The following is a 15,538-nucleotide window of genomic DNA, read 5'->3' as shown; positions in this document are numbered from 1 at the left end:
GAGGAGGCTCGTGTGAATCCGACTTCGGGGGGCTTTCTGGTTCACGAATAAACTTAAGAAAAAAAAAAGTGCAGGGTGCACCACTTGTCTTTCGCCACCAGATGGCAGCATTGCTCCATGGTTGGGAAAAGGAGGGGGGGCCTTAAAACCTGCGTTCCCCTTTAAAAGGAGAATAAAAGAAAAAACTTAAACGGATTAAAAGAATATTTCACAAAAATGAGCGTCTCTGCATTGCAACTCGCAAGTGCCTTGAATTCATTCAATGAGACTCAAGCACTCCATGAGAATCGAGCATGCGCAGATAAGAGGAAGCCAAAAGGGGAGGAGCCAGTTCCCCGAAGTGGGCGGGGAGAACACACAGCAAAAAAAAAAAGTTTGAAAAAAAAATCGAGGAACTGCATCCGCATTGGTTCTGGCTCCGCCCACTCTTTTAGCCCCTCCCCTTCAGTTTGCATTCAACGGGGAATTTCTTCACTAGTTGAATTTTTGCCTGCAAGTGTACTAACCCACTCATTAAGTCAAGATTTTTGGGAAGGGGGGGGTAAAGGTTCAGGGGGTACATAAAATCATTTTATAATTCATAAGCATTAAAAAAAGTTATTTTATTATTCCTAAAGTTAACACATAAAGTATTTATGCATTGAGCCTGCCAAAGACATGAGCAGGATTCGAACGCAAGTGTCGCATCATGCAGGAGGCCCTCGGGAGACGATGTAATAAAATGTCGATGAATAAAATAATAATAAAATCGCTTTTCTGGAACCTAGCCTTGCATCGGATAGTGGCAAGTTTAATGCACCGTGCAAACACGTGTGAATCATTCCCTAGGCGAGGAGGCTCGTGTGAATCCGACCTCGGGTGGGGGGCGGCTTTCAGGTTCATGAAATGCTTGTAAATAAGTTTTTGGGAAACGGGGGAACAAATGCAGTGCACCACTTGTCTTTCGCCACGAGATGGCAGCATTGCTCCATGATTGGGATGTGGGCCTTAAAACCTGCATTCCCCTTTAAAAGGAGAATAAAATAAATCAAAAGTTTTAACTGCTTAGGCCCAGCCTGTGCATTTTAAAAGAATATTTACGCAGTTGTGCAGAATCACCTTCTACTTGTTGCAACTTGCAAATGCCTTTAATGTGATTGAATTGAATTTAGGGAGAGATGAACGTATCTTTTCTTTTATGTACACTGAGAGCATATGCACCAAGACAAATTCCTTGTGTGTCCAATCACACTTGGCCAATAAAAATTCTATTCTATTCTATTCTATTCTATTCTATTTTCTATATTCTATTCTGTGTTAAATTTATATCCTATGACTATCATTAAGTGTTGTAAGTGTTGTACCTTGATGAAGGTATCTTTTCTTTTATGTACACTGAGAGCCTATGCACCAAGACAAATTCCTTGTGTGTCCAATCACACTTGGCCAATAAAAATTCTATTCTATTCTATTCTATTCTATTCTATTCTATTCTATTCTATGCAGTTGAGGAGCTCCGTGGCGTTCTGGCTCCGCCCACTCTCTTAGCCCCTCCCCTTCAGCTTGCATTCAACAGGGAACTCCTTCGCTAGTTGAGTTTCTACCTGCAAGTTTGCTAGACAACTCAAAGATAAACGAAAGTCCAGTTGCCTCTTGAATAAGCACCTCCATTGACATTTAGCCCACTCCTTAGGCAAGGTTTTTTTGGGGGGCGGGTGTGTGTGGGGAAGGTACATAAAAAACATTTTTTTTTATTCATAAGTTTAACACATAAAGTGTTCATTGAGGCATTGATCCAGGATTCGAACTCGGAGCCACGTAAAGCAGGCGCCCCTTGGGAGAAGAAATCATAAAATGTCCATTAATGAAAGAACAATAAAATTCCTCTGCTGGAGCCTAGCCTGGAATGGTAGCCAGTTTAATTGCACCAGGCAAAACCCAAACACATTTCCATTGCTTAGCAAGACAGTTGTTTTAAGTGAGCCTGGCCCCGGGTTTATGACCATTCTTGCCCCAGTCGTTAAATGAATCGCCACTGCTGTTGAGTTACTAACACAGTTGTTAAGCAGGTTGCAAAATGGGATCGTGTGACACGCACACCCTGGGCACTGCGACCGTCATAAATATGAACCAGTGGCCAAGCATCTGAGTTTTGATCACGTGATCGCAGGAATGCTGCACTGGTCATAAGAGTGAAAAATAGTCAAAAAATCCCTTTTAAGTTGAGGATTACCTATAACAACATATAACGCTATATAACGATATAGGGACGCGGTGGCTCAGTGGCTAAGACGCTGAGCTTGTCGATGGAAAGGTCGGCTGTTCAGCGGTTCGAATCCCTAGAGCTGCTGCCTAACGGGGTGAGCTCCTGTTCCTTGTCCCAGCTTCTGCCAACCTAGCAGTTCAAAAGCACGTTAAAAATGCAAGTAGAAAAATAGGGACCACCTTTGGTGGGAAGGGAATAGCATTCCGTGCGCCTTTGGTGTTGAGTCATGCCGGCCACGTGACCACGGAGACGTCTTCGGACAGCGCTGGCTCTTTGGCTTTGAAACGGAGATGAGCACCGCCCCCTAGAGTTGGGAACGACTAGGACATATGTGCGAGGGGAACCTTTACCTATAATGACAGACATTCCACACTGATCTGAGAAACTGACTTCTCAAACAATTCCAAAATGTGTATTTTTCGGGCCAATATAACAGCCACGGGCAGTTTCTATTTCTCTTTGGAATCTGCAGAGTCAAAACTCGTGCAATTTTCCGTGGTCAGACAAAGGCTGGTTGTTGACTCAGAAATTGTTCGACAAATAAAGCTATTGTTGTTCCCCAAAGGTTCTTCTTCTGTGGAGCCGTACACACACAAAGACTTTAAGAGAAGGAACAATGCCGTATTGAGTCCTCTGCACATTTGCCTATGGCTGGTGTGCAAATCAGATGGGTGTTTCACCTGTCGAATTAAACTAATAGAGCAAGATTCCCCGGCATTTACTGAAACAAAGAAAGGTTGCAGGAATTGGGTATGTCTAAGTTTAGAATAGAATAGAATAGAATAGAGGTAGCCAGAGGTTTAATAGCAATATCAGGGAGGTAAATTGATTTAATGCAGTGTTTCTCTTTAAGAAAGACGCACGGACTTCAACTCCCAGAATTCTCAGCGTGCCGGCTTGTGGAATTCTGGGAGCTGAAGTCCACCTATCTTAAAAGTCCCCAAAAGTTAAGGAACACCGGTTTAATAACTGTAGGCCCCATCACTTTCTCAACACCCGACCAGCATCAAATCTTGGTCACCCCACAGATAAATGTCCTGCAAGAATAGAATAGAATAGAATAGAATAGAATAGAATAGAATAGAATAGAATAGAATAGAATAGAATAGAATAGAATAGAATAGAATAGAATTTTTATTGGCCAAATGCAATTGGACACACAAGGAATTTGTCTTGGTGCATATGCTCTCAGTGTACATAAAAGAAAAGATACGTTCATCAAGGTACAACATTTACAACACAATTGATGGTCAATATGATGATCCATCCCTAAAGGAATTAAAATTTCCTGCAACCGCAGCCAGAAATGGCCATATATTAAAATTGTTTCGTGTGTGGCAGATCTAATGAAGAGAGTCATGAAGAGTCATGATCAACTTTGGAGAAGCCCTTTAGACCGGCACAAAATGTTCTTCCTCTTGCGAGAACATCTGCCTGCCTTTCCCACTGTTTCTTAGGCTTGTGTTGTGGTTCTTCCAGAAAAGTTCCTTTTGAAGTTGGATCCTCTTTTTCTTTCTTCCTCCTTGGAGAAGTGACTCACTCTTTCCAACTCTCTCCAGTTCTTCCTCCAACATTCTGAAGTTAACCGTAAAAAGGGAAGCTTTTTTTTTTTAAATAAAATTTTTTTTAAAAAAAATGAGACGTATTCCAGCGTTCCATCTGCCACCAATAAACGCTGGAACACCGTGGCAAAGGGCCGAACAGAGACTCGTGCTGCCACTGCTACCAGATCTCTGAACCATGTGCCACCGTCCTTACCAGTTCAGCCAAACTGGTCCAAATCGGTAGCATTTCACTCCTGGCTTGGCCCCCTTCCTCTCTGTGGCAGCCCCTCAAATATTGGAAGACTGCTATCCTGTCTCCCCTGGTCCTTCTCATCACTAGACTTGCCATGCCCAGTTCCTGCAACCGTTCTTCATCCGTTTTAGTTTTCAGCCCCCTATATCATCCTGGTTGCGCTTCTCTGCATTTTTTCTAGATGTCATCTAGTCCCAACCCTCTGCTCAAGTGACTGTATGCATTTTGGACAAGTGGCTGTCCAATCTCTTCTTCAAAGACTCCGCAACTTCTGGAGGCAAGTGGTCCCACCGGTTGTCAGAAAATCCCTCCTTAATTCTAGGTTGCTTCTCTCCTTGAGTTAGTTTCCATCCGTTGCTTCTTTGTCCTGCCTTCTGGCGCTTTGGAGAAAATCAATTTTATTTATTTATTTTCAAATATCAATTTTATTGAATTTTAACAATTAAAACAATTTTCATTCAACTTGTCATGCACACGAGTTGAATGGAGAATATCAATTAATCAAACTAGAGCTGGAAGGGATCCAACCCCACCCGCTCAAGCAGGAGACCCTCTACCAAATTCAGACCCATAGTTGTCCTGTCTCTTCTTGAAAACCTCCAGTGATGGAGCACGAATAATGTCTGGAGGCAAGCCATTCCACTGCTTAATTGATCTGGGGTTATAGGATAACAGAGTAACACAATTGGAAGGGTCCTTGGAGGTCTTCTAGTCCAACCCCCTACTTAAGCAGGAAACCCTGTTTTCAGATCAACGGCTGTCCACTCTCTTCTTGACAACCTCCAGTGATGCAGCACTCACAAGACCAGGGGTGACATCCAGCAGATTCTGACAGGTTCTGGAGAACCCGTAGCGGAAATTTTGTGCAGTTCGGAGAACCGGCAAATACCACCTCCGGCTGGCCTCAGAGTGGGGTGGGAATGAAGATTTTACAATATCCTTCCCCCAGGAGTGGGGTGGGAATGGAGATTTTGCAGTAACCTTCCCCTGTCATGCCCACCAAGCCGCGCCCACAGAACCGGTAGTAAAAAAAAAAATTGGATTTCACCACTGGCCAAGATGTTCCACTGATCTGGGGTTATAGGAAGGGGCCTTGGAGGTCTTCTAGTCCAACCCCCTGCTCAAGCAGGAAACCCTATGTCCAATCTCTTCTCGACAACCTTCCAGTGATGGGAGGCAGCCACCAACTTCTGAAGCCAACTGATGAATTGTTCCCGCAAGTCGGGATAATTCCTCCTTTAAGCTCCGGGTTGGTTTTCTCCGCGATCCGTTGGAAGTTCCCCGTAACCCGGCAAACCAGCCTTTTTTTTTTACGCGCGAGCAAACCCGCTTTTGCAACGGAGCGGGGCGGAGTTGAAGCATCGCCGGTATCCGGCTAGTCTTCTTCCCCCCCGGAGTTGCTTCTGCGTGGCCTGCAGCCTCCGGAGCGCAGGGCGGAGCGCAGGGCGGGGGAGGAGAAGAAGAAGGAGGGGGGCTCGGCCCGACCCCTCCCCGCCCAGCCCAACCCAACCCAACCCAACCCAACCCAGCCGGATCTTTCTTCCCTTTCTCTGCCGTCTCCGCCGCCTGGGATTCTCGCAGAGCCGCTCTTTGATTCATCCACTTGCCCAGCTAGGTAGGATCCCAGGGGGGGGAAAAAAAAAGACACAAACTTGAGGAGACCCAGCGGGGAAGGGGAGGGAGGAGGCGCGCCCCCACTTCCGATGGGACGCTGCGCTTTGGCTAGAGACCGGGGTCCCGTCCTTCTCGGAGCCCGCAAAGCTAGGGAGCCGGGGGGGCAGTAGCCCCACCAAGGAGGAGAGGAAGGGGATGGGGGAGGGGAGGAGGGGAGCGAGATGGAGAGATTTGGGGAGGGGTTGGGAAGAGGCCGAAGAGGTGTGGCATTTTGCGGGGGTTTCGGATGGCGCCGGGTAGCAAGGAAAGAAAGGAAAGAAGGAGAGGAGAAGAGAGGAGGGGAGGGGAGTGGGGGAGGGGAGCTTGAAAATGGGGGAGGGGTCGGTGGAATGCAATGCTACGTTGACTGAGGAGGAGGGAAATTCCTTCTTTCCCTCTTTCTTTCTTTCTTGCCTTCCTTCTTTCCTCCTTCCCTCCCTCCCTCTCGTTTCTTCTTTCCTTCCCTCCTTCTTCTCCTTTTTCCCTCCCTCTTCTTTCCTTCTTTCCTTTCTTCCTTCCTCCTTCCTCCTCCTTCTTTCCTTCCTTCCTCCCTCCCTCTTCTTTCCTTTCCTTCCTTCTTCCTTCCTTCTTTCCTTCCTTCCCTCCTCTTTCTTTCCCTCCCTCCTCCCTGTCCTCCCTCCCTCTTCTTTCCTTCCTTCCTTCTCCTCATTCTTTCCCTTCCTCTTCCCTGTCCTTCCTCTCACTCTTTCCTTCTTTCTTTTCCTTCCTTCTTTCCTTCCTTCCCTCCTTCTCCTTCTTTCCCTCCCTCCTCCCTGTCCTCCCTCCCTCCCTCTCTTTCCTTCTTTCCTTTCCTTCTTTCCCTCCCTCCTCCCTGTCCTCCCTCCCTCTTCTTTCCTTCCTTCCTTTCCTCCTTCTCCTCATTCTTTCCCTTCCTCTTCCCTGTCCTTCCTCTCTTTCCTTCTTTCCTTTTCTTCCTTCCTTCTTTCCTTCCTTCCCTCCTTCTCCTTCTTTCCCTCCCTCCTCCCTGTCCTCCCTCCCTCCCTCTCTTTCCTTCTTTCCTTCCTTTCTTCCCTCCCTCCCCAAAGATTTTTAAAAAGGGGGAAGGGATGATTCCAGACTCTGTCACTTACTTCCCAGCCAGGGTCAGGAGGATCCTGTTGCTGTGGCCCACAAATAAACCACATATTTTCCCCCCTCTAAGCAGAAAAGTGAGAGATGCTCACGTTCCAATTCAGGATAATTTCACAAACTAGGCTAGGACCGGTAGCCAAGGTTAGAATTTATTTTTATTATTATAATTATTTCTTTCAAAAGGCCAGGGCTGAAAAAATGTAGTTGACTTCAAAAGTTTCCAGCTTCAAAAAGGGGAAATTTAAAAAAAAAACCAAAAAACAAAAAACACCTCTTTAGTTAAAAAATAAATAAAAGAAAACTCATCCGATCCTGAATTTGGATGATCGAATTGCAACATCTACCTGAATGTTTTGGAGGCTTTCGTTTGTTTGTTTGTTGTTGTTGTTGTTTTTAAATAGCCTTCAAATTCAAAACCTGTTGTGAAATCTTTATTGGAAAGGCAACACACAAGTTTTCCTTAAAGCCCTTTGCTTGGTTTCGTTGCCTGGAGTGAAACTTTGGCAATTGGGGGCCGGGGGGGGGTGGGGGATCTTTGTTTTTTATAATAGCCAGAGGGATTTATTGGTGCGCCTGAATGACAAATGCATCTCGATGCTAAATCAGGTTGCCACCTTTCCTGTTAAGTCCTGTTCCTGTGCTTTTCTGCACCAGCACTATGCAAATGATGTTAGGTTGCAAATATTCAGAACTGGGAGCTTCGGTGGAATTAACTGGAGCTGAAGGATGCTAACTAAGGTTATAGGGGGCTTGTGGTGATAGGGATGAATTTAGTTCTCTATCTCTCTATCACAGCGTAGGCAAGGCACAGTAGCTACTAGGTTGCTTGCCAAAAAAAGAAAAGTAACTCTACACACACTTTGCAACTGACTAACAAGTAGTTATTCTGCACAGTAAGCCTAACTTTTATGTCCCCGCCCCGCCTCCTTTATTATTTTTTATTAATAACTCAGGGCCGTGCGCATATCTATTATTTTCAAGGAAGTGAACGTAGCTAATATTCCTTCCTCCTATTTTCTCTCCCACAACAACATTGTGAGGAGGGTTGGGCTGAGAGAGGGACTGGCCCAACGTCACCCAGCTGGCTTTAGTGCCTCATAGGGGACTAGAACTCCCAGTCTCCTGGTGATTGGCCCAAAGTCACCCAGATGGCTTTCATGCCTAGGGTGGAACTAGAACTCCCAGTCTCCTGGTGATTGGCCCAAAGTCATCAAGCTGGCATTTGTGCCTAAGGCAGGACTAGAACTCACCGTCTCCTGGTGATTGGTCCAAAGTCATCCAGATGGCTTTCATGCCTAAGGTAGGACTAGAAGTCCCAGTCTCCTGGTAATTGGCTCAAAGTCATCAAGCTGGCATTTGTGCCTAAGGCAGGACTAGAACTCACCGTCTCCTGGTGATTGGTCCAAAGTCATCCAGATGGCTTTCCTGCCTAAGGCAGGACTAGAACTCACCGTCTCCTTGTGATTGGCTCAAAGTCACCCAGATGGGTCTCATGCCTAAGGTGGGACTAGAACTCCCAGTCTCCTGGTGATTGGCCCAAAGTCATCCAGATGGCTTTCATGCCTAAGGCAGGACTAGAACTCACCGTCTCCTGGTGATTGGTCCAAAGTCATCCAGATGGCTTTCATGCCTAAGGCAGGACTAGAACTCACCGTCTCCTGGTGATTGGCTCAAAGTCACCCAGATGGGTTTCATGCCTAAGGTGGGACTAGAACTCCCAGTCTCCTGGTGATTGGTCCAAAGTCACCCAGATGGCTTTCATGCCTAAGGCAGGACTAGAACTCCCATCTCCTGGTGATTGGCTCAAAGTCATCCAGCTGGCATTCATGCCTAAGGCAGGACTAGAACTCCCCGTCTCCTAGTGATTGGCCCCAAAGTCACCCAGCTGGCATTGATGCCTACTTCTGGACTAGAACTCACAGCTACCTAATTTCTAGCCTAGTGCCTTCGCTACTAGATCCATCTGCCTCTCTTTTGTCTTTTGAATTTATTTTACAAAGATTCGGACATGAGAATATTTTGGAAAAACCCATTGCCTTAAAAAAACAAAAAAACAAATATTTTTTCTTCTGGTGGTTCTGAATGAATGACTTGAATTTTTAGGATCATTGTAATTACACCAAGTCAGCCCAGTAGCTGATGTAGTTCGGTGCTTTCTGTATATTAATCCATTGCATTCCCCGGGCTTTAGGCGAGATTCTTTTTATAGCATGAATTGAAGACTGGATTTCTGGCAAAGCAAATAGAGTTGTCCCAGCCCTGAGTCTTGCTCTGGATTGGCTAAAACGGGCCCAGTGTTAGCCAGAGAGCTTCATCGCTTATTGCTTCAACCTTTTTTTTTTCTCAATCACAGATTGGCTGACTGAATTAACCCCATTCTCCGGGTTAGCCCAACACATCAGAACATGCGGTCACCAACTGGTGGTCCATGGACCACGGGTGGCCCGCAAGAAAATGTTGATGGTCCGCAGAAAAATTATTTTGCATTTTTTTATATTGCACTAAATCGGGGGTTCTCAAACTATGGCCCCTGGGATGGATACGTGCAATGAACGTTTGTGTTGCTGCAGAGAGTCTCCCCCTTTTTGTGTGGGTCGGAGGGGGGGGGCAGAAATTCCGACTTGGGGTCTGCTTCAGCCTCCTGGTGTGGGGCTTTGGGTGAAGGCTGGAGGGAAGTGTCGCTGGTGGCGAAGAGCCGGAGGGCCTCGTTCCAATGGGACTGCATCATGGCCTGGAACTGGCTGACCATCTCAGCCTGCTGAGCCTCCAGTTGCTGGTACCTGGCTTTGCACTCCTGCAGGGCTTCCCTCTGCTTGGGAAGCCTATGCTCCTAGTCCTCAGTGAGGTGCTTCTGCTGAGCCTCCTTCTCGGCCAGATCCAATTTGAACTGAGCTGTTTTGCCAACTCTTTCTCATAGTGGCTCCTTGGCTCCAGCAACTGCTTCCTATTGGGGCCCGGGCGGGGAGGCGAGGAGTGTCTGGGATGGGAGGGGCAAGTAGAGGCCAGTGAGGTGCCCCTTGACGTGAGTGACATCGAGTTGGCCACGCCCACCCAGTCACATGACCACCTAGCCACGCCCTCCCAGCCAGTCATTAGGCAGATCATGTTACCGTGTTTCCCCAAAAATAAGGCCCTGTCTTATATTTTTTTTGAAATAAGCGCTTGGCCTTATTTTTGGGGGAGGTCTTATTATTTTGGGGCACATGGAAGAAACCCAGAGGAAATGGCGGAGACCGGCTGCGCATGCCTTTAAATATTTTCGGGGAGGGCTTATTTTCGTGGGGGGCTTATTTTAGGGCATGCGCTCAAAAGCCCGATTGGGCTTATTATCAGGGGATGTCTTATTTTCGGGGAAACAGGGTAGTGGTCCGCGGGATTTAAAATGACGAATTTAATGGTTCCCGAGGTCCGAAAGGTTGGGGACCCCAGCATCGGAGCACCTTAAAAAAAAATCAAACCAGTCTTAGCAGGCAGCTAAAATCAGGGTCTTGTGAAAAGCCCTTTGGGTTTTCTGCTAGCTTTGGGCCTAATGCGCGCAGGTGTCTTGTGTGAATGTAGCTGTTGTGTGCGGCTGGCCTTTCGTGGGAGCTCAAATGAGTTGAACGAGGTGTAACAGACGAGAGAGAAGGAGGGAAGGGCGGATCGCTTTGGGGTGAGTCATGAAGCTGTTTGGGCAGAGCAGATACATAACCATGTCGATAGTCAATTCCCCCCATCTCGGATCGACACTTTCTTTCTTTTTTTTTTTTTAGTAAAAAAGTTTTATTTCCATTTTCCAACAACCTATTCAATATACAGTCTCTTATTCAACATTAGTCATTAATTTTCATTTGTTACTTATTCGGACCTGCCCAGCTACCACTTCCTTCCTTAACAAACCTTTCCTCCTCCCTTCTCTACTTCCTTCTACTTTCTTCATCCTTCCTCTCCTTCGCTTTTCTACATCCTCTCCTCCTTCCCTACTCTTCTCTTCCACCCTTTCTAACCCTCTCTCTTTCCCCTTTCTTCTTCCTCTCCTTTCCCCCTTTTCTACCTCTCTCTTTCCTACCTACTTTCTTCCTTCACTCTCTCCTCTCCCTTTCCATTCCCTTCTGAAATGGCAGCTGAGCAGCCCCGATTTCATTTCAAATTATTTCTATTTCTTAATTACATATCTTCAATCATTCCTTTACATTGATCCTTCATCTCCCCCCCTCTCCCCCCTTCCCCTCCCTCCCCCCTCCCACCCCCGAGACTTCCCAGAACAAAGTACAGGGTATAAGATTAACAATCATAAATTAAAATACAACATAAGTCATAATCCATAGTCACTCCTCTCTCTAAGACCTTAACTCCCCTTCCAGAATCGGATCGACACTTTCACACACCCAGCCCTGCCTCTGTTTGTGTACCGGGAAAAAAACATGACTATAAAAGTTTTAAAACAGAAATCCAGATTACCCAAGAAGGCACATTAGACAGTTAATATATGAATGAGTATGCAAGATACAATAGAAGAGAATATTTGTAGCTCAGGGTTGAACGGTGGGGTCTTTGGTGGCTCTCTGAGGTGGGTGGTTTCCTTGCAAACGTTTCGTGACCCAACTAGGTAACAACTTAGGAAACTTAGGAAAGAAGCAACTTAGGAGAAATTTCCTGACAGTTAGAACAATTAATAAGTGGAATGACTTGCCTGCAGAAGTTGTGAATGCTCCAACACTGGAAATTTTTAAGAAAATGTTGGATAACCATCTGTCTGAGATGGTGTAGGGTTTCTTGCCTGGGCAGGGGGTTGGACTAGAAGGTCTCCAAGGTCCCTTCCAACTCTGTTGTTGTTGTTGTTATTATTATTATTAACATCATCAGTGCTAGAAGGGAATGGGGTTTGCAGAGAGGAGTGGGAGAAGGAGGAGGTGGAGGAAGAGGAGGAAAAGGACAGTGGATCCTTGATGCTCTCAGGTTTGGTGGTTTTCTTGCAGAGGTTTCATTACCAAACAAGATAACCTCATCAGTGCTCATTTAGATTGTCCGCCTGCGATGAAGACGCAAGCAGGCGATTTAAAGAAAGGGGAACTTAATGCTTTTCGAAAAGCAAAACAAAACGAGAATTCTCTTCACCACCACCCCCCGGGTGGGAAAGGAAGTGGAATTCATAGAATCCGATTAGAACTCCAAATTTACCGAGGGCAAACTGCTTTCGATTGGAAAACTGGAAACGAGTCTAAATCTGAGCCCTCCTTCCCTGCCTGCGGGGGCTCATTCATTCCTGGCCGCTGTCCAAAGGAGCAGCTGTGAATTTTCTTCGGTTTAAATCCCAAGAGGAAGGGAAAAAAAGGCAGCGTGAATCACAGCCTGCTGGCAAACACACGTTCACGCCCATGGAATGGCTGCTTGGTGATTTTTCAATATTTGCTCTTATTAAGCGGAGAAACCAGACGGCACGAGTCCAATCAACCAAGTCCTCTCTGGAATTCGTTAGAAAATTTGGACCTCTTCCCTTTTCCCAAATTGAGTTTTCCACTTTGGGGGGAAAAAAACCCAATCCCATTGCAGTGTATCAGAATAACAGAGCTGGAAGGGACCTTGGAGGTCTTCTAGTCCAACCCCCTGCTTAGGCAGGAAACCCTACACCACTTCAGACCAATGGTTGTCCAACATCATCTTAAAAATTTCCGGTGTTGGAGCATTCACAACTTCTGGTGGCAAGTTGTTCCACTGGTTAATTATTCTCACTGTCAGGAAATTTCTCCTTAGTTCCAAGTTGCTTCTCTCCTTGATGAATTTCCACCCATTGCTTCTTGTCCTGCCTTCAGGTGCTTTGGAGAATAGCTTGACTCCCTCTTCTTTGGGGCAGCCCCTGAGATATTGGAAGACTGCTATCATGTCTCCCCTGGTCCTTCTTTTCATCAAACTAGACATACCCAGTTCCTGCAACCGTTCTTTGTATGTTTTAGCCTCCAGTCCCCTAATCCTCTTGGTTGCTCTTCTCTGCACTCTTTCTAGAGTCTCAACATCTTTTTTTTTTGTATGCATGATACAAATTTCGTATCTCTAAATAGTCCAAAACCCTGCCAACTTCCATCTACGCAGCACTCTTGACAAAGGTGCTGAGGATTGAAGGTCTAAACTTTGGTGAGGCGTTAGAAGATAAAATCAGAGGGTTGGAAGGGACCTTGGAGGTCTTCTAGTCCAACCCCCTGCTCAAATAGGAGACCCTGTATTCCCCCTCCCAACAGAGTTTGTGTCAGCGGTGTAATGCAAATTTTTTTCCTACCGGTTCTGTGGGCATGGCTTGGTGGGCGTAGCTTGGTGGGCACGGGGTCATGTGACTAGGTGGGCATGGCCAACTGTTTTTTTTTTTACTTTTTAAAGCATTTTTTACTACCTATTCGCCCGAACCTGTAGTAAAAAAAAATGCTTTAAAAAGGTTTTTAAAAAAAGGTTCCGACAATTGCGCAGCATAGCTGTGATCGTTGGAAACGTTTTTTCTTCTTCTTTTTAATGCATTTTTTTATTACCGGTTCGCCTGAACTGGTAGTTTTGATCACTACCGGTTTGCCCGAACCGGAGCGAACCGGTAGCATTCCACCCCTGTGTCCTCTAACATTCCTCCATAATTAGAGAGAATGAAAACTAGCTGGATTAATGGGAACTGCATAGACAATTTTTTTTTTGGTTTTGTTTACATTTATACCCCGCCCTTCTCCGAAGACTCAGGGCGGCTTACAGTGTATAAGGCAATAGTCTCATTCTATTTGTATATTTTTACAAAGTCAACTTATTGCCCCCCCAACAATCTGGGTCCTCATTTTACCTACCTTATAAAGGATGGAAGGCTGAGTCAACCTCGGGCCGGGCTTGAACCTGCAGTAATTGCAGGCTTCTGTGTTCTTAATAACAGGCCTTACCAGCCTGAGCTATCCGGCCCTACAATGCAATTGGGGGGGGGGGAAATCAGATTTAAAAGAATTAGTTTAGGGTACCGGTAGTCCTTGTCTTACAACAGTTCATTTAGTGGCCATTCAAATGTACAACAGCACTGACTTATGACCGTTTCTCACCCTTATGTCCGTTGCAGCCTCTCCGTGATCACGCAACCAAAAGTCAGACGCTTGGCAACTGACTCACAGTTATGACGGTCGCGGCGTCCCGGGGTAGTTCACGCGATTCCCTTTTGCGACCTTCCAACAAGCAAAAGACAATAGGGGGGGGAAGCGGGATTCACTTAACAACCGTGTTATTAATTTAACGCCGGCAGGGATTCGCTTCACGAGGCTGTCAAAACGGGCTTAAAACTCACCCATCTCTTCTGCTTAGCGGCAGAAACTTTGGGCTCAATTGTGGTCGTAAGTCGAGAACTGCCCATATGTAAAGATAACCCCAGTGGCCCAGGGATCGTGAATTGCTTTGGATACACTCGGCAGATCTGGTTTGTCTCAAAGAGACTTTTTTTTTTTCACTCCAGGATCTAGAAGTGGCTTTCTGGAATGTGGATTTTAGCTGAGAAGCAGCATTCCCTCCGTCCGGGGCTTAGTTCCTGGCTAAAGTTAGTTCAGGGCAGGCCACGAACACTGTGAACTTTCACACGGACAGAATCTGCCCCACGTGGCAAGCTGTGGCTCGAATAGACAGCCGGCTTTGCTTCTCTGGAAAAGCTGGATTGGGAAGGGGTGTGTGTGTGTGTGTGGTTGTGTTTGTAAATTCCAGGGGAAGGAAAAGCAGGAGAACACAGAAAGGGTAGAATGAATGCATCCGTAGGGGTAGGAGGAAGGAGATTCTGCGACCCCAAGATTAACGGATAAAAAGGAGAATATTTGTAGCTCAGGGTTGAAAGTGGGGGGGGGGGGTCCTTGGTGTTCTCTGAGCTTTTTTGGGCTCGGCTCTCTGCAAGAAGAGAGCGCTCTGGCTGTTTTCTTGCAGACGTTTCATGACCCAACTGGGTAACGTCATCACTGCTAGTAGGGAGTAGGGTTTATGGAGTGGAAAAAGGAGGAGAATCAGGAGGAGGAGGAGGAGGAGGAGGAGGAGGACTGTGAGGGTCCTTGGTGCTCTGTGCTTGGTTGTTTTCTTGCAGAAGTTTCATGACCCATCTGGGTAATATCATCAGGGCTAGAAGGGAGTGGGGATTGTGGAATGGAGGAGGAGGAGGAAGAAAAGGGGGGAGGAAAAGGAGGAGGAGGAGGAAGAGGGAGGCAACTGTGGGGTCCTTGGTGCTGTCTGAACTTGGTGGTTTTCTTGCAGACGTTTCATGACCCAAACTAGGCAACAACATCAGTGCGAGTAGGGAGTGGAGTTTGCAGGGAGGAGGAGGAGGAGGACTGTGGGGCCCTTGGTGCTCTCTGACCTTGGTGGTTTTCTTGCAGGTGTTTTACTACCCAAACCAAAAAGGGAAAGAGAAAGATGGATTAATGATAGATAGATAGATAGATAGATAGATAGATAGATAGATAGATAGATAGATAGAGGAAGTGATGAAAGATATGTATATGGAGAGATTGAGAGATGAGAGAGAGAGAGGGAGAGGGAAAGGGAAAGAGAAAGAGAAGGGGATAGAAATAGAAAGATAGAAAGATGGATAATAGAGATGAAAGATAGAGATTGAGAGATGAGTGAGGGAGAGAGAAAGAGGGATAGAAATAGAAAGATAGAAAGATGGATAATAGAGATGAAAGATAGAGATTGAGAGGTGAGTGAGGGAGAGAGAAAGAGGGATAGAAATAGAAAGATAATAGAGATGAAAGATAGAAAGAGAGATTGAGAGATGGGGAGAGA

General features: G+C 46.2%; 1 protein-coding gene across 1 annotated transcript in view; it reads left to right on the top strand.

The window, feature by feature from the left end:
• The first annotated feature begins 5,503 nt into the window (after positions 1–5,503).
• Positions 5,504–15,538, top strand: part of GSN (gelsolin) — a 59,520-nt gene continuing 49,485 nt past the window's right edge. Inside the window, exon 1 of the mRNA XM_058159074.1 lies at positions 5,504–5,657. The gene's annotated coding sequence lies outside the window, so the exon portion shown is untranslated. The remainder of the gene's footprint in view (positions 5,658–15,538) is intronic.

This window comes from Ahaetulla prasina, chromosome 16, assembly GCF_028640845.1.
Source record: "Ahaetulla prasina isolate Xishuangbanna chromosome 16, ASM2864084v1, whole genome shotgun sequence".
Taxonomy (NCBI): domain Eukaryota; kingdom Metazoa; phylum Chordata; class Lepidosauria; order Squamata; family Colubridae; genus Ahaetulla; species Ahaetulla prasina.
Note: the sequence above shows the minus strand (reverse complement) of the source record. Positions and strands in the feature narration are given on the sequence as shown.